This window comes from Dromiciops gliroides, chromosome 1 (assembly GCF_019393635.1).
Source record: "Dromiciops gliroides isolate mDroGli1 chromosome 1, mDroGli1.pri, whole genome shotgun sequence".
Classification (NCBI taxonomy): domain Eukaryota; kingdom Metazoa; phylum Chordata; class Mammalia; order Microbiotheria; family Microbiotheriidae; genus Dromiciops; species Dromiciops gliroides.
Genome location: NC_057861.1, coordinates 611,127,137 through 611,145,648, shown reverse-complemented (window position 1 = coordinate 611,145,648; position 18,512 = coordinate 611,127,137).

The window sequence follows — 18,512 nt, the reverse complement described above, 5'->3', positions numbered from 1 at the left end:
AAGAAGGCGAACCGTAAAACGTTCAGGGAAAAGGAAGCATGAAAACATTTTTAAGGAAAGCATTTAAAAAGTCAGAGACAGACATAATAATAAAAAAAAAGTTGGCAGGGAAGGTTTTATTTATTCATTTTGAAACATTGCAAAGAGCTCTGTTAGCAGCATTTATCTGTTTTTTTTTCAAACATCCCAGAAAGCAAGTGAGTTGAATTCATTTCCTATTTCCTTCTGTGACTTTTAAAAGTACTGTATACATAGAGATCTTCTTTTGCACTTCTGGGAATTTATAAAGCTATAACATTTAGTGCATAAGCCTTACTTCACTAAATCCTACTTCATCCTGTCCTGTTTCCTCATTTCTACCTTTTTCTTTCTTCTCTTAGCAGGCAATGCTATGATTTTCTTTGTTGTTTGTAGTAATTTGTGCCTTTGTCTCAATCCCAATTGAAATATTTTTCTTGTTACTTTCACCTCTTAACTTTCATCTTCCTCCTTTATTTCCTTTTTTCCCCTAGAGACATTTAAAAATGAATTTGGCAATAGTGAAAAGTAAAAGTCAGGAAAGCCCAGCTCTTCTTGTTCTTTATTTATTTTCCAAACTGTATAAACTGGGGAGGAAGCTGGCGATTCACCATTAAAATGACAAAGATGGAGGCCCCACTATTGAAGACGGGGAGGTTATTAGAATCTTTGCTTTTTCCCAGGGTCCTTTGCTGAGGTTGCCAACTATAGTGCTATAATCCCTCCACCTCAGACACAGTAAGGGCTCAATAAAAAATCTGTCGATTGACTGATCTCTAACAGAACCCTGGGACCACAAGAATATCTTGTAGCAGGGGCAGCTCGGAGCAGCAGTCCATTCCAGCAAGAAGGCAATTGAATTTATTTCTGGACATTTCTAGAAAACTATATTCAGCAACCTCTCTTCTTTATCCATTTCCCAAGTTGAATAGCTCTCCACTCTGTTACTACCTCTAAATTCTTGGCTTGTGGTCTCCATTCTCACCTTCCACTCAGCTTTCACTTTATTCCTGGCTTTCCCTGTGCTGAGATCTCCTGATAATAGCCACTGATAAGGGATTGGGCAAAAGATGAGGGGAATGGGGCTCTCTTATTCCAGTGCTTCCTGGGGGAAAAAAGAGCACTTGCCATTGCAATGATAAATGGATATGTGTTCCCAAGGAGATGCTGTAATAGGGTCGAATCCTTACTAATCAGATGGACAAAACTGTATTTCAGGGCAGGTTTTAAATGAAGGGGGAAATTATGGCTGAACCTTTAATGGACCGAGTTTCACAAGGAATACATGTGAATGACTTTCCAGGCAAAAAGTGAAAAGACTCCTTGTATTGATGAAGGGGTGCCTCTAATTCCCTGCCACATTAGTACATTGTTCATTAGCATATGGCCAATTTATTGCATGTATCTAAATAAGCAGAGGTTCCTCCCACCACATTGTTCTGAGGATCCCTCTCTGAGCTGTGTTTCCACTATGCCTTTGGTATTCTTAATGATGTATGATAGTATGGGGTATAATATCTGCCTGTTAGGTCACAAAGGAGTATAAAAATTCATAAAGAGACATTAGATTATATTTTACAGAAATCTTTGTGTGTTCTTTTTAAAGTTCCATTAACACTTTCAGGGACTCAACAGAGGCATGTCATTTGGGGAATTTATTGTTTTAGCCACTGATTTAGTCAAGCTTCATTTTCCTCTTTGTGTGTAGGGGGAATGTCACTATGAACCAATCTATGCACTGAAGGGAGTTGAATCACCATTCTGGGTTATCAGTTCTTGGGCTATCTCCCCTCCAGCTAGCAATCCAATTCAATTCAGGAAAATTGTATTAAGTGTCTCCTTAATTCAACAACAATTCGACAGGAGGAGGGCACTCAGACAACCGTGGTAGTCAGTAGTCACTGTAGTATGCTGCTATGAGGGGGGAAAAGATATATTCACATTCAGTTCATAGAAGGGAACTTTACTAAAGCCAACCCTAAGGCTTCTAGACATTGTCTCATATACGTTTTAGTATCTTGCTTCACCACACTATTGGCCTTGCTGTCTCTGAGGCAACTCAACCTAGCAATGCCTGTGATACAGTGACTACATACAGACGAAGTACTTGGGGCAAATTTGCTCAATCCACCATCCCTCTTATTTCATCTTCATTTGCTCACTTATAATAACAGCTAGCATTTGTATAGTGCTTTGAGGTTTGCAAAGTGCTTTACACATTTTATCTTTACAACAACCCTGGGAGGTGCTATTATTACCCCCATTTTATAGATGAGAAACTGACACAGATGAGGACAGGTCTCAGGGGGAATCTATGTTTTCAGTTTTGGAAATGTTAAGTTTGATATGGAAGCAGGTCATCCAGGTAGAGATATACACCAGGCAGTTGGAAATGCAGAGCTGGAGCTCAGAGCAGGTATTAGAGCTAGAGGTAGGGATTTGGATGCCATCTGCTGATTGGTGAATGCTTGCCTGGCATACTATTTCAAAGAATGGCACCAACTCTTTTTCACTTGGACCTTCAGTCTTCTTCTCACCATTAGGGTGCAGGTTCCTTGAGGGTAGGGACGCCTGTCTTAATTGCTTGTGTTTATATACCCAGTGCTTAGTACAAAGTCTGACATGTAGGAAGTGCTTAAGAAATACTCTATTCTTCTATCTAGAAGGATTATAGAAACCATGGGAGTCAATGATATTGCCAAAGGAGAAAGTTCAGAGTGGGGATAATTGGGCCAAAGAAAAAGCCTTGGGTGACTTTGTGCTCCCCAAAGACAAATATGGCCAAAGATCAGCAAGAAAAGGAGTGATCAGGTAGGGGAAGAGTACAAAGAAGATCAGTGTTATAGAAGTAAAGACAAGAGAAAGTAGCAAGTATATGTTATACATTCATATGTACATGTATAGATGTGTATCTATGTATATACATTTATGTAATCACACATATACATCCTCACATTTGTGTCTATTCTCTCTCTGTCTCTGTTTCTGTTTTTGTCTGTCTTTCTCTGTCTCTGTCTATCTCTGTCTCTTTGTCTCTGTCTCTCTGTGTCTCTGTGTCTCTTTAAAATCTATTTTCATAAGACTTTCCTTAGTGGTGGAAACTGATTATCCAATGCTCCTTTCCTACATGAGAGGAGGGGATGTCAAGAACTTGGAAAAACAGAAAGGCTGGTCTTCTAGTTTTGAGAAAGAAAACACACAGTTTGAGATTCTTTTAAAGGAGAGGTCCCTGAAGGGAGAGACATTCTCTGGGAAGAAGCTGGAATAAAGAGGAGCTGGTATCTTGATCATGTCCTATCCCTAGGTTGTTATACTAGAGACTTCAGGGAATTGACCATTGGTTGGAATCTGGAAGCCTCTCCCTCTTCCTCTCCCTTTACCAGGCCCTCCCTTACTCTCTTTCCCCATCCTTCTCTCTTTCCCTTCTTCTTGCTTCTGGTAGGAGAGATCATTCACTTTTATATTATTTGGTATGTTGTCATATGTATGTCTTCTCTGATTTTTCTTTTGTAATCAACTTGGATAAATGGATTTATTTACTATTTACTATGTGTTCATTGTGGAACTGGCATTAGGTAGAAAGGCAAGGGAATCAAGCATTAGATGTATATATGGCTTGGGTCATTACTTCTTCCTTAAAGGATAGTGATCAGGAAGTCAACTTGAACCTAAAATTTATTTCCTCTAGACTCACAATATTTAAGGGGGCATATAGATATAATCCTAGCCTAGAATCTCTTTCTGAGAAGAGGAGAATGGTCAGTGGTGCCAACTTTTGCTTCTCATTGTGTCAGGAATGGAAGGCTCCTTTGAAGAAGGGTTAGTGGGGGCAGCTAGGTGGCACAGTGGATAAAGCGCCAGTCCTGGGTTCAGGATGACCTGAGTTCAAATCTGGCCTCAAACACTTGACACTTACTAGCTATGTGACTCTGAGCAAGTCACTTAACCCTCATTGCCCTGAAAAAAAAAAGAAGGGTTAGTGGAAGCGACTTGGTATACCTACCTATTCATGCCTCCCTACAAGCCACATCTAGACTAACCCATGTGGACATGATTAACATACATGGACAAAACAGCACACATTACCCACCACATGCATATGTACAAGTCGAGACACACAGAGAGATAGGGACAGAGAGACAGAGAGAGAGGCAAAGAGACGGAGAAAGACACACAGAGAGACAGACAGAGATGACAGGGAATGGGGTTGATTATAAAATCATAAGATCATAGGATTTAGAAATAAGAAGGATCTTAGAGATAACATTATGCTAGATTTAGAGTTAGAAGGGACCTTAGAGGTCATGGCTTCGACACCCCCCCCCCCCCCCGCCCCCGCCCCCGCCCCAAATTTACATATGAGAAAACAAAGCCAGAGAGCTTAAGTGACTGAACCAGGAGAGCTCAGAGTCTAAGGCAGGATTTGAACTCATGTTTTACTTACTCTGAGTATAGCACTCTATACACTCTTCTACATGGCTATCTAGATTATCTAATTGAATTCTTTCCCTTCCCCTCTTCTCCTTTTTTCCCCAATAGATGAGAAACATGAAAGGTAGAAAGAAGTGACTTGGCCAAGGTCATAGTGATAATAAATAATACAGGCAGCATTTGAACCTAGGTCTTCTGACTCAAATCCATATGGAACAAAATCCCTGAGAAGATGGAAGGAGAATTAAAGACTCTAGTTTGACTTTCTTTTCATTTGCCCATCTCTTGTTGACATCAAGCACAGTTTTGTATAAAGAGCAAAGCCTCTTAGGCTTAAAAATAGACTCAAAGTACAAGTTGCTGCAGTCCAGATGTCATACATATCTTTGTAGTTAAGTGGACTTTGCTTCACTGGGGTCTTTCTATGTATAGTTTGATTTAATGAAAAACAAAACAAAACAATTTAAGACAGAGTACTGCCAATGTGCCCGTAATTTTTTCTTAAAGTTTTTTTTGATCAGTGCCTTTTTAATAGCGACAATTTCTATCGCCAGTCAAGCAAAAATAAAGGCATAAAATTTCCCCTGGCATTCTCTTTCACAATTCTTTCCCCTTGTCCTTCTCTCTCCATCTCTTATGCTCAGTTCCTGTACTTCCTTTCTCCTTCCCTTTTCCCTATATTAACAGATTCTTGCTGTAAAAGAAATTGATTCTTCACTCCAAAGTAGGTCATTATAACAGAGGTTTTAAATCATTTGGTCCTCCCATTTGTGAAATATAGACTTCACTTTAATCTTCTGTGCATTACCAGCAGTAAAAAAAAGAAGCCCATAATTTGTGAAAAATGGGATTTTTCTCCACAATCAATCCTCTGGACAGATATGTAACTTTTCTACTTCTTTTTCACCCATCCTCCACTCTCTTACATACACCTGGAAGTCAGAAGGACTAGTGCTCATCCCCACATAGACAGAATATATTTATCCTTATTATCAGTGCTAAGTTTAGAAACTTAATGGAATACATAGGTTCTATAAGCAAATTGCTATAAGCTCTGTTTTCTTCTCCCGTTCTTTCCTCCCTCTCCTGGTTGTTCTATTCCATTCTAATTTTTCTACCCTCTCCATTATCTGCAGCTATTTAAAGAGAGCTAGTTTCCTATAAGGGTAATGCTAGTATTAGCAACTCCCATATTCTAACCAAAGCATATATGGACATTTTGCTATACATAACATATGGTCTGAAGCACAAGGTAAGCATGTGTAAACCAAAAAGCTGGGCCAGCATGGTACCAAAGGGATATCTAAGTGCCGAAGTTCACAGGGTTGAGATGAGCAAAAATACTGCTTGCCAAGGTGGAGATTCAAATCATGGGGGAATCAGGGTAGAAACAGAAGGCAAAATGCATAAAGCATTGAGGAGTTGATTATTTATTGGGATCAAACATTTAGCTGTAGTTGGTGGTGTCTCCTGTCTCCCTTCCCAGTACACTGTTGTAGTGAATGGTCAAGAGCAGGCTGTGCTATATCCTCTTTGACCAATTATGCTTATCAGATTGCCAGAGTAGATGAAAGTTGACAGTCAACCTTCTGCAGGTCTTTCTTGCCCCTTTCTTCCCTCCTACACTGTTTCCCTCAATGCTTTGCACTATATATATCTTGCATATGCAGTTGTTTTCATGTTGTCACCACCATTGGAATGTGAGCTCCTTGAGGGAAGGGACTGTATATGCTATCTCTTCCTGAAAAAGTGTCTTCCAACACCTCCAGGCTGCAGTTTGGCAGGATGCCATTGGTGAAAGGGATCTATCAATTCTAGGAAATACACATTGAATACAAGTGTCCATATTTTCTCCTCTACTCCAATAGGTCTTGGAGCTTGCTTTGTTGCCTCCATGAGTCAAGAATGCCTTGAACATAGTATTCTTCCTGTCTACCCTCAATTAGCAAATCACAGAAGGTAGTTTGGAATCTATACGAGTCCACTGTAATAAAGACTAATGGTATACAAAGTGGATGTAGGTGGAGGAGAGTAATTCCAGGTAATAAGCTACTAGATTAATAATGTAAATGATAAGGAAGGAGTCTACCATTTTTTCCATCAGTTACTGAAAAGGCCTCTTGATGTAGAGGATAGATATATCTGGAACACTATGCTGAAAGCCCTCTTGGTGCTCCAATGGAGGCCAACCCCCTGCCTTGACTTCTTGTGGAGTCAGCCCAAGTGATCTCCAACTCCCCAGGGTTGTCACTTACTGTAGACTTACAAAAAGAGAATGCAATCCATAGTTTATATAGATAGGCATGTTCTGGGTAGAAAAGTAGACTGAGTACAACAACATTTCCTAGTGAGCAGTAGGGAAATAATCATCTTGATGGTAGGAGATCTAAGAGACACTGTTCCAGGGTTTAGCTTATGTGATCTGTCTGCCCTTTAATTGATAATCTTTTGTGCTTTTACCACATGCTAGGCATTATTCTGGGGATATGAAGGCAAAAGTGACACAGTTCCTGTCCTCAGGGGTCTTACAATCTCACAGGGGGAGACAACATACATATACACATATGTATACACATATACACGAACATACATATATGTATGCATGTATGTTGTGATGGAGACTGACCTGGTAAGATTTAAAAAGTAGGAAGGAATCAGATTGTGGGAGGCCTTGAATAAAGAAGTTTGCATTTTATCCTAGAGGTTGAGAAAGGAGCTAGGGACATTTTGGAAGAGATGTAGATTTAGCTTGGGGTGACAATGTAACATTTGGAGGGACCCACCCACTAGACAGAGATGTGATATAGGAATTGCAGAGAGAGATTAGGACTAGGTATATATAATTAGGGGCAATCTATACAGAGATAATCATTGAATGCATGGAAGTAGATGTGATCACTGAGTGATAAAATATAAAGAAAAAAGAGAAGCAGTCCTGAGACAGAGCATATTTAGTGGGCAGGAGACGTGTCATGTTTCAGCAAGGGTGCATGGAAAGGAATACTTGGAGAGGCATTCATAGAAATCATAGAAGGAAGATTACAGATACAATCATTAGAATGGTGATGAATTGAGAGCAGGTCTAGGCTGATTGAGGAAAGATTGGCCAGAAAAGGAGGGTGGCCAACAGTATCAGGAGCTACTATTAAGGGCTAAAATTCTAGCTAGTCTGTCTAAAATATCTAATGAGTGGTCGCCAATAAATTATAAGCTTTAGCAAGAGTTAGACTTTTAAGTATTTATTAAGGAGAATAAGAATTTGGTAAAGAGAGAGAAAGGCCTAGATTCCTATCTATTAAAGGGAGAGCACATTTCTAGCTCCGCTCTCCACCAGAGTCCAAAGGAAAGAGCGTGAGACTGAGCGCGCCAGTCTCTTCCTTCCTCCTCCCACTCGCCCGCGTCACTTCCTCATGCCAAAGAAAAGACTCCTGGTCTTGCTCTCAAAGACCTTCCCTTCATGGGCGGAACTCTTCTACAGTAAGTCTCCAGCAGGTGGCGTCATTCCAATCGTTACACTACAAAGACATCAAGGAGGATGAGGGACTAAGAAGGGGTCATTAAATTGAGTAATTAAAAGATCAATGGTCTCCTTTCAGTGAAGTATTTCATAAGTTCAGACAGTTGGGAAGTGAATAGGTAATGAGGAAGTGAAATCAATGAGTTTAGATAGGGGTAGCTAATGGGTACGGTGAATAGAGAGCTGGGCCTGGAATCAGGAAGAGCTGAGTCCAAATCTAGTCTGACATATTTACTAGATTGTGACCCTGGGCAAGTCATGTAAACTTTATCTGTTTCCATATATGTAAAATGAGGATAATAATATTTACCTTAGAGGATTATTGTGAGGAAAACAATGAGATACTTGTCAAGTGCTTTGCAAACTTTAAAGCACCATATAATGCTAGGTAATATCACTGTCATATGTTTTTTTAGAGGTTAGAAAGGAAGCAAGCCTTGGGACAATAGTTTGAAGGGATGAAAGGGTCCAATGAAAGACTATTAAGGATTGAAGGGTGGAGAAAACATGAGCATTTCATAGGCAGCAGCAAAGGCAGCAACAGTAGGTAGAGACTGAAGATGAGAGAGGAGTGATTATGATCAAGGACACAAGTTTGGTGGGTTGCTCTTGGAAAATAGCAGGGTACCATTTTTCTCAGAGGATGAATCAAAGGACCATAGGATCACAGATTTAGAGCTGAATGAATCTTAGAGTCATTTATCCCAACCCTTCAATGTACAGATGAGGAATAAGGCTCAGAGAGAACTTATTCAAGATAGGAGTAGAGAAGGAGACAGGTTCAAGATGTAGAGTGGTTTTGAGGACTAGAGTGGGGCTGATAAGGGAGTCTATGATGGATGGCCTCTTCTAACCTGAATCAGTTCTGTCTCACCATGATTTTTCTATCTCTGCCCCAGGAGACATTTTTGAGCTCCAAAGACCTCTATTCCTGCAGCTTTTTGCTCCAGTTGGAGAATTTCTCCCTCAAACTCCATTTGAAGAAGTACCCATGCTTCTTTCTTCCTTCCTTCCTTCCTTCCTTCCTTCCTTCCTTCCTTCCTTCCTTCCTTCCTTCCTTCCTTCCTTCCTTCCTTCCTTCCTTCCTTCCTTCCTTCCTTCCTTCCTTTCTTTCTTCCTTCCTTCCTTTCTTTCTTTCTTTCTTTCTTTCTTGGTTGGGCAATGAGGGTTAAGTGACTTGCCCAATGTCACACAACTAGTAAGTGTCAAGAGCCTGAGGCTGGATTTGAACTCAGGTACTCCTGAGTCCAGGGCCAGTGCTCTATCCACTGCACCACCTAGCTACACCCCCCTTTTTTACTTTGAATAGAATTTTATTTTCCAAAATATATGTAAAAACAAATTTTAACATCAATTTTTTAAAACTTTGTGTTCCGACTTCTCTCCTTCCCTCCATTCCCACCACCCCACCCACAAGAACTCAAGCAATTCAAAATAAGTTATACATGAGTAGTCATGGAAAAATTCCCATATTAGCTAGTTGAGAGAGAAAACAGTCAAAAAACCCCAAAACTTCAGATTAAGGAATTGTCAAAGAGGAAAAGAAAAAAAAATTAAAAATGTGTTTCCATCTGTTTTCAGATCCTATCAGTTCTTTCTCTGCAGATGGGCTGCAAACTTCATAAGTCCTTCAGGGTTATATTGGATCATTGCCTTGCTGAAAACAACCACATGCTTCCCAGCAGATCATCCCCCACTATTGCTGTTATTTTGTATACAGTACATTTCACTCTGTTTCAGTTCATGTAGGTCTTTCCAGATTTTTCTGATAGTATTCTGTTCATCATAACCTATATATAGTACCTTAAGCTTGACAGAGAATTTTCTTCATAAAAGTCCAGCAAAGTAGGTACCATATATTTTGCCATTATAATCAATCATCATAACTATTTCCCTCCATCCCACTCCCTTCCATGACATTTATTTTATCTTCTTTTTACCTATTCCTCCTCAAAAGTGTTTTACTTCTGACTGTTCTCTCCCCTGCTCTGCACTCCGTTTTTTCGTCCTTCCTTCCTTATCCTCTTCCCCTCCTACTTTCCTGCAGGGTTAAATAGATTACTCCTTCCAATTGAGTATGAAAGCTATTTCCTCCTTGAGCCCACTCCAATGAGATCAGGGTCCCTGAGCTAATTCTGTGTTCTAAATTTTTCTTCCTCCCTCCCTCCTCAACCCTCCCTATGAGATCAAGCAATTCAACATGTCATCCTGGTGCAGTAATGCAGAACATCTTCATCTTCCTTGAAAGTGTTTTGCTTTTTACTGCTCTGTCCTCCAATCTGCCCTCCCCTCCTTCCCTTCTCTCCCTCCCCCCCCACCTTATCTCCCTCCCCTCCCTCAGGGCAAACATATATTACTATACCTACTTGAGTATGTATGATAGTCCTTCTTTGAGCCAATTCTGATGATATTAAGGTTTACTTACTCCCATCCTTATTTCTAAACCTGGCTCTAACTCAGGCTCAGGCTCTAACTCTCTGGACTACTTTCCCATCTCCTCACACCTCCAAATCTTTTCTGTTCTCTTTAATATGTGATCTTCCCCCATTAGAATGTAAGCTCTTTGAGAAAGGGTTTTTTTCATGTATTTCTATTTCTAGTTCTTTGTATAATGCCTGGTTCATAGCAAGTGCTTAATCAATGCTTGGTTGAATCCCATCTAATTTTTTCAGTAAAGTTATGGGGAAGGCCATCTAGTCATGATGAGAAGGTGAGATGGAGGTGCCCCTGGGAGTCTGAAGAGAGAGGAGAATGTTTGCAATAGCCCCTGGGGCCACCCAATAGAAAAACAATCAGACAATAATAAAAAAAATAGTCACGGTGCAGAAAGGGCCCAGTTGTAATGAATTTAGAGTGGGACCAAACAGGAGGATTTTATGACTTCCTCTTTAGGAAAATCACTGAGCTTTTTTCTGCTTCTGTAGAGGATTTATGAGACCCCTTCAAACTAAGCAAAATAAAAAAAATTGTGAGGTTTTTTGTCTTCTAAATAATCCCCTATTTCTTTCCTTTATTCTCTTCTGAGTTCTCACTTCCAAATAAGAACTATAACAGAAAATTCAGTTTTGAGGTTCAGTGAGTGTGAGAATCTTTCTCCCTATTGTTCCACTCACGATCCCTATGATTTTTCCTGATGAGAAATTCTTTGCTGGCCACCCCTTCCCAACTCTCCTCCGTATATGTTGAGAATGTAAGCTTCTTAAATCTAGGAATTTAAATCTTGGGACTAATCTCTGTCTCCCCAGAGTTTAGCATAGTGCCTGGTACATAGTAAGCATTTAATAAATGCTCATTCATTTGTTCATTTCTCTGTTTTTAGAGGGTGACTTTATTTGACTACATCAACTAGGCAAGCTTTGGGTAATGTTATATATTTTATTCAGTTGTTTTCAGTCAAGTCCAACTCTTTGTGACCCCACTTGGGGTTTTCTTGGCAGAGATACTGGAGTGATTTGCCATTTCCTTTTCCAGCTCCTTTTCCAGATGAAGAAATCGAGACAAACAGGGTAAAGTGACTCACCCAGGGTCACACAGCTAGTAAGTGTCCGAGATCAGATTTGAACTCAGGAAGATGAGTCTTCCAGATTCCAGGCCTGGTACTTTATCTACTGTGCCACCTATCTGCCTTACACTGATATATGGATAGGTCCAATTAAGCTCAGTTGAGAAAGGGAATCTAATATTGAGGGAAAAACAGTGTTCAATGGTTAACAGATAAAATATTAATAGTTGACAATTACAGAATGCTCCAGTGTTGGTAAAATCCTTTATATACATTATCTAATTGAGCTTCATAACAGTCCTTTAAGGTATACCACTCTTTTTTCAGAAGTATTTATTCTGATTTTAAGTAATTCAAATTAGTATATTACACAAAATATACCAGACCACAATGATAGTGGAAGCCTCTTCATTTCAGGCTACCACTAATTTAATTCAGTTTTTTTTCCTTAGACCCTGGCTAGGTGCTAGAATGGATTGGAAGCATTAGAGAGGAGAGGAAGTGGAGGGAAAATGAGGAAATGAAGGAAGGAAGAACTGAGAATGACAAAGACAATTGTAGGGAGAATGAATACATGAGGTAAAGGGTATTTATGTGACTTACGTGTTATTATTCCCATCTTCTAGATGAGAAGACTGAGGCTTACAGGTTAAATGATTTACTCAGGGCCACAACTTTTACATAAAACAGGATTTGAGCTTGGATCTTCCTGACTTTGAGTTCAGCACTCTATTCCTTCAGCCTCTTTGACTCTGAAGTGGGTGTTCCATTACTAAAGCTCCTTTAAGTAGAATCTGGATAGGATTCAAAGATGATAGATTTTGATATGGAATGGACCCTACAGCCCATCTAATTCATTTTCCTCATTTGACTCAAAAGCCATTGCTTCTTCCACCATACAACCTTTTGACTGTGTTATAGAGGGAAACCCTTTTTTGGATATGGTTTAGTCTAGAGGGTCTCTCATGTCTTTTCCAGCACTGAAACTCCATGGTTCTATTTCCTATGTCCAGGAAGCAAATTTCTTTCTTTCCTGGACCATTCCCAATATTTGTGACAAATGCAACTGCTGTGGGCTTACAGTTAAAGAAACAACATCTTTGTTTGAAAAAAATATATATACATATGTTTAGCTCTCTAAATAACAGCATCACAATATGGCGTGTTGGAAATTACAGCCAACTCGATTTTTTTTTCTTTGCAAAGCAAAAATTTTGCATAATCAAAAAAGTGCACCCTGGGTTGGAAATCATAGCCGTCAGAGATCTCTGAATTTAAATTTTGATTCTACTTATGCCTCTTATGTGTTGTGTCCTGTTTCTCTTTTAATACTAAGAAAAAAAGGTGCATTTCACTCTTTGGGTTACGTTTGTCCTGACGAAATCTGTTTCTCTCTTGAGCCTTCTTTACCCCTGTGGTGCTCCTGTGGAACAAAAGTTAATAATCCTTTTTCTGTCAACTTCCTTTTCTCATTTATATCATAACAAGTTTGAAGGTTAAAAACAAAGCCCTTTTTGAGTTAGCCAATCACAAAAAAGCTTTTGAAAAATGTCTGAGCAGGTGATACCCACCACCCCCCCCAACTTCATGCTCTGACAACCCTGAAATGTCCAGCTGGATTCTGAGCTGAGAACAAGCATGAGAAATTCCAGCACAATTGGCAATTGCTTTCAATAAGTCATAAGTGCCAGAAATCAGTATACCCTTGAACATCAAAAGGCCTTACCCCACAGGAGTCAGAAAACCCAATTTTTTTCAAAGCAACTTTCCACTTGAGTGGGGAGGGGGAAGATTGCATATTTGTAAGCATGTTGGAAACAGAAAAAAGGCATTCTGTTAAGAAAGATCAAAAGAGAAGAAACAAACTATATTTGTTTTTGTTTTTTGAAAAAGGCCAAGGAACAAGACTTAGATAATAACAATTCAGACAGGCTAGTTTGTTGTGCATTGACTCCATTGTGTGACCCTGGCAATACTGACTTGACCATTTGAGTATATTAAGGTGAACCATAATAAATCCAGTGGACTAAATTCTATGCTAATTAGAGAATCACTTTGACATCTGTCCACATCCAACTCTAATCTAGTGGGAAGAACACTTTAGACTGAGAGTAAAGGGATATAACATTTAGTTTCAAGTCTATCATTTACTTGTTGAAGAGTTATCTAACAGTTTATGCACATGCCCATTATTTCTCTCCTATATTAATAGGTAATTATTGAATTAGGAATAAGGTTTTTCCCCTTCCTTTCCTAATTTAGAAATCAACCCCTGTAGATTATTTAGGCAGCTTTTAAAGTGCAGGGCTTTCAAATTGAGATGAAATTTTGGATAAAATTGACTCAACTGGAAAACTCATATCTGATAAAAAGATAAAGAAATTTTAGTTTAAGTGAACTGAGAGATTCTGGCTCATTAGATTTTAGTTAGATGGGTCTGAATGGAAGTGGATTCCCCTTTTTATCTTGATTGTCCTAGAATGGGGTGGTCTGGGAAGAGATAAGTCTCTTTGACCAAGACTGAGTGATCAGAGACATGTCCCCCAGACCCTCATTAGAATAATGCCACCTCTCATTATAGTATTCATTCTCTCATTACTTGTTAACTAATAAGAGATGATTGCCACCCTCGGGAACACCCATTCTTTCAAGGGCATGTAAGCATTGAGTGGGTTTTAAGAGGTGTCTTTGCCATTCAAAAGTACCACTGACTCCTTTTATTAATTATCCACTAATGTGACTAATAAAATGATGAACTCCTCGTGAACTGTGCTTTCAAACTTTTTATATATCACATGGTGTTGGTGCTGCTGTTTTTCAGCCATTAGTGCAGAATTTAAGTCTAATTGACAGGCACCATCCACTGCAGAGATTAGATCTCTTTCTGTAAACCTTCTGATTTGCTGCTGCTACCATGAATCTTTAAATCAATGAATTGGTAGTGGCTGCAAGGGTGTCTTCCAGTGGGCAGAAGTTGGACTTCCACTAAGTATGGTAATAACCATAGCTCCTGTTTTGTTTCCAAATGCCTTCTTAGGAAGATAGAGAGATAAATAGATAGACATTTATTAAGTATTTATCCTATGCCAAGTACTATGCTAAACACTAGGGTTACAAATACAATTAAACAAGACAGTCCTTGCTCTCAAGGAATCTACATTATAAGGGATGGTTGGGTGTGACAACATAAAAAGTAGAGCCGGAAAAGAAGTAGGGGGTAGTTACATGTACTGTGTCATGACATGGAGATGTCAGGGAGTGGTGTAGAGACTTGCTTTCCAGCAAGGTAAAGATTCACCTAGAAGAGCCAAGAGGACCAGGAACAGAGTCTAAGACTCAAAGTCAGGGGAGATGGGCTTAATGTCTGGAGTGTAGGTAGGTGGGGCAGAGATAGAGGCCTGGATCTAGGAAATATCAGATGAATTCTCAAGTATCAGAGCCCATCCCAGTGACTGGCTAAACCAACACCAGGTAATAGTTAACAGTAATATGTTCAGGAAACCATTGTCATTCTTACCTCTCACCTGAATTATTTCAGAAGTGCCTTAACTGGTCTTGCTACCTTGACATTGTTCCCTTTTCCAACACATCCTTCATCCTTCACCCAGCTGCCCAGCCCTAGCCTGACCATATCACTTTCCTGCTTAAAGTCTTTCAGCATGGTTCTTCAGGACTCTTGCCACAAAATAACAAGAATTCTATCCCCTTTGAACACTCTATGCTTCAAGCTGTTCTTCAGACTTGTCCTACCCTTTCCCACAGAATGTAAGAACTAGAAGAGATTGTAAACATCTTCTAGGCCCTAGTCTCTTAAACTGTAGTTTATGACCCCATATGGGGTCATATAACTGAATGTAGGGGTTGTGAAAAATTTGACAACAATACAAGGTTATGTACACCTATTTTATATACCTATATTTCTGGGGTTGTGTAAGAATTTCTCAGGCTAAAAAGGGTTGAGAGTGGAAAAAGTTTAAGGAACCCTGTTCTGAGCTACCCCCTTTTCTTCATTTTGAGGATGAGGAAACTGAGGTCTACCATGGTGAAGTGATTCTAACTCGTAAAAGATAGAACCAAGATTTGAACTATTCTGAATTTTTTCATGTTGTATAGTTTTCCTTCAAGAATACCACATTTCATTGTTCTGTGTGTTTTCACAGAACAATGGTAGAATGGAAAAAGCTCTGGATTTAGAGTTCTCAGCCTTGAAGTAGGCTTGAGCAGCTAGTTGGCGGAGTGGATAGAGTGGCAGGCCTGGAGTCAGGAAGACATGAGTTCCAATCTAGCCTTGGATACTTACTAGCTGTATAACCCTGGGCAAATAGCTCAACCTCATTTGCCTCAGTTTCCTCAACTATAAAATGACCTGGAGAAGGAAATTGCAAGGCACTCCAGTATCTTTGCCAAGAAAACCCAAATGGGGTCACAAAGAGTCAGATAGGACTGAAATGAATGAACAACAATATCCTTGAATATCTCTGTTGAAATTCTCTTCTTCCTTCAAAGCCCAAGAACTGTCTCCTCTATGAAATCATTCCTAATTCCCTTGGTGAGAAATGATTCCTCCCTTCTTGAGTCTCTCAAGTCACTCTGACCTTGGTTTTGAACTTAATCATATTCTAACTTTTGTCAATTATTTGTGCACCCATTTCTACTTTCTCACTAGATTAGAAGCTACTATATTACAATGACTGTCATGTTTTTCATTTTTATAAGCCCAGGGTCCAGCACAGTGTTTGGTGCATAGGAGGTACATCATATATGTTTATGAAATTGATTCAAATTGAATTGGTCAATGGCAAAATTTAAAATTATGTGTCTTGAATCAGAAAACTGAGAAAGGTTAAAGACCACAAAAGCCTTCTATTAATTTTTTAAAGGCAGATCTTTAAAGATAAAAGTGTTTTATTTTCCTTCCTCCAATTAATGCAGGGAAGTATTTATGTCTGACATTCATTGAACATTAAATATGATGTCATGGGGGGCCAGCTTGATGGCACAGTGGTTAAAGCAATGACCCTGGATTCAGGAGGACCTGAGTTCAAATCCAGCCTCAGACATTTGACACTTACTAGTTGTGCGACCCTGGGCAAGTCACTTAATCCTCATTGCCCTCGCCAAAAAAAAAAAAAAATGTCATGGGAAGGTCACTGGCTTTTTGGTCATGAAATCTGAGTTTGAATCCTGCCTCTGTCACTTACTATTTGTGTAACAATGGACAAGTAGTTTCTCTTCTCTGATCCTCAGTTTCTATATCTGCAAAATAAGGAAAAGAATAATTTTGCTATTTATATAATAGATAAAGTGCTATGTAAATCTTAAAATGCTATCAATGCAAGTAATGATCATTAAATATTGATTGAGAAACTACTATATGATGGAGTGGAAAGAGTACTGAACTTATATTCAAAGGATTTGGGTTCAAAATATGGCTTTTTAATTTTTTTACCCATGTGACCAGGGCAAGTCATATAAGCCCTTTGAGATCCAAGTTTTCATATCTCTAAAATGAGGATGTTGGAGAAAATGACCTCTAAGGCTTTTTTCCAGTTCTAAATATATGAAATTATCAGAAAAGCATTGGGCTGGGTTCTACAAAGGATAGGAAAAAAATAAAACATAGTCCGTCTTCTTGGACCATTCTTCTTAATACCATCAAGTCAAGTCAACAAGCACCTTCTCTGTGCCAGGCAATACACTAAGTGCTAGGAATACAGATATAAAGAAAAAGGAACACACTCCCTGTCCTCAAGGAGATTCCATTCTAATAGGGGAAGAAAATCCATAAAAAGCAGCTAAAAGGGAAGATGGGAAGCTATCTCAGGGTGAAGGGGGAAGCTATTAGTGCCAAGTTCAGAGAGTGATAAATGAGTGGTCTGGGTCCTTCCTCAAAATGAACTCACTAATGGGAGAAACTACTACACAGGAGTGGATAGGTGGTGGTGGAGAGAGAAAGCATAATGACCAAGTGCAGTGAGTGAAGCATGGCTTCATTCAAGGATACTACAAATGCTTATCCTGTGAAACATAATAACTTCTGCCTCTGAAAAAGATAATAGCTTGTAGGAGGGACCATCCTAAGACAGTAGAGAGATGCAAGTCAATTAATATTTATTAAGCACCTACTGTGTGCCAGGCATAGGGCAACTAGTTGGCACATTAGATAGCATGCCATGCCTGGAGTCAGGAAGACTAATCTTCTTGAATTCAAATCTGACCTCAGATACTAGCCATGTGATACTGGACAAGTCACTTCATCTTGTTTGCCTCAGTCTCCTCTTCTGTTAAATGACCTGGAGAAGGAAACTACTCCAGTTTCTTTGCCAAGAAAACCCCAGATAGGATCATGAAGTGTTGGGCATGATTGAGATGACTGAATAAATATGACAAGCACTGTGCCAAGTTCTATGGATACAGAAAAAGGCAAAAACATTCCCTCCTCTCAAGGATCACATAGTTTATATGAGGGAAATACTACTCAATTAACTGTTGACAAACAAGAGATAAGCAGGATCATTTAGAGTGTATCTCTGAGGGAGGGGGGACTAGTAATAAAGGGGGTTGAAAAAGACATCTTGCAGAAGGTGGGATATTAGCTGAGGTTTGAAGAAAGCCAGGGAAGCCAGGAGACAGATGGGAAGAAGCAGAGAATTTCAGATGCAGACATGACCCAGTAAGGAATATAATAGGGGAGGAGGTAGAACAGAGCACAATTGGTAGAAGAAAAGTTGAAAGTACCCTTCCCTTTCCTTGTAATCATCTACAATGCCATGTACATTGCTTTGCCTATGATGGACGTTCAATAAATGTTGACTGACAGACCCAAGGACGTTACAGACAGTTTGAAGGGTAGAGAATTTAATATTAAAATCCATCTATTGTTTTTATGTTTTAATTTCAGTGGAGGAAACATGAAGGATGAGGGCAAAGGCTAACATTTTCATTTGCCTCACCTGAAGTCATATTGGCAGGGGCCCTCAGGGCAAAAGAAGGAAAAGGATGAGGTGTGGAAATGGGAATGGGTATGAAAAAGTCATAATAAAA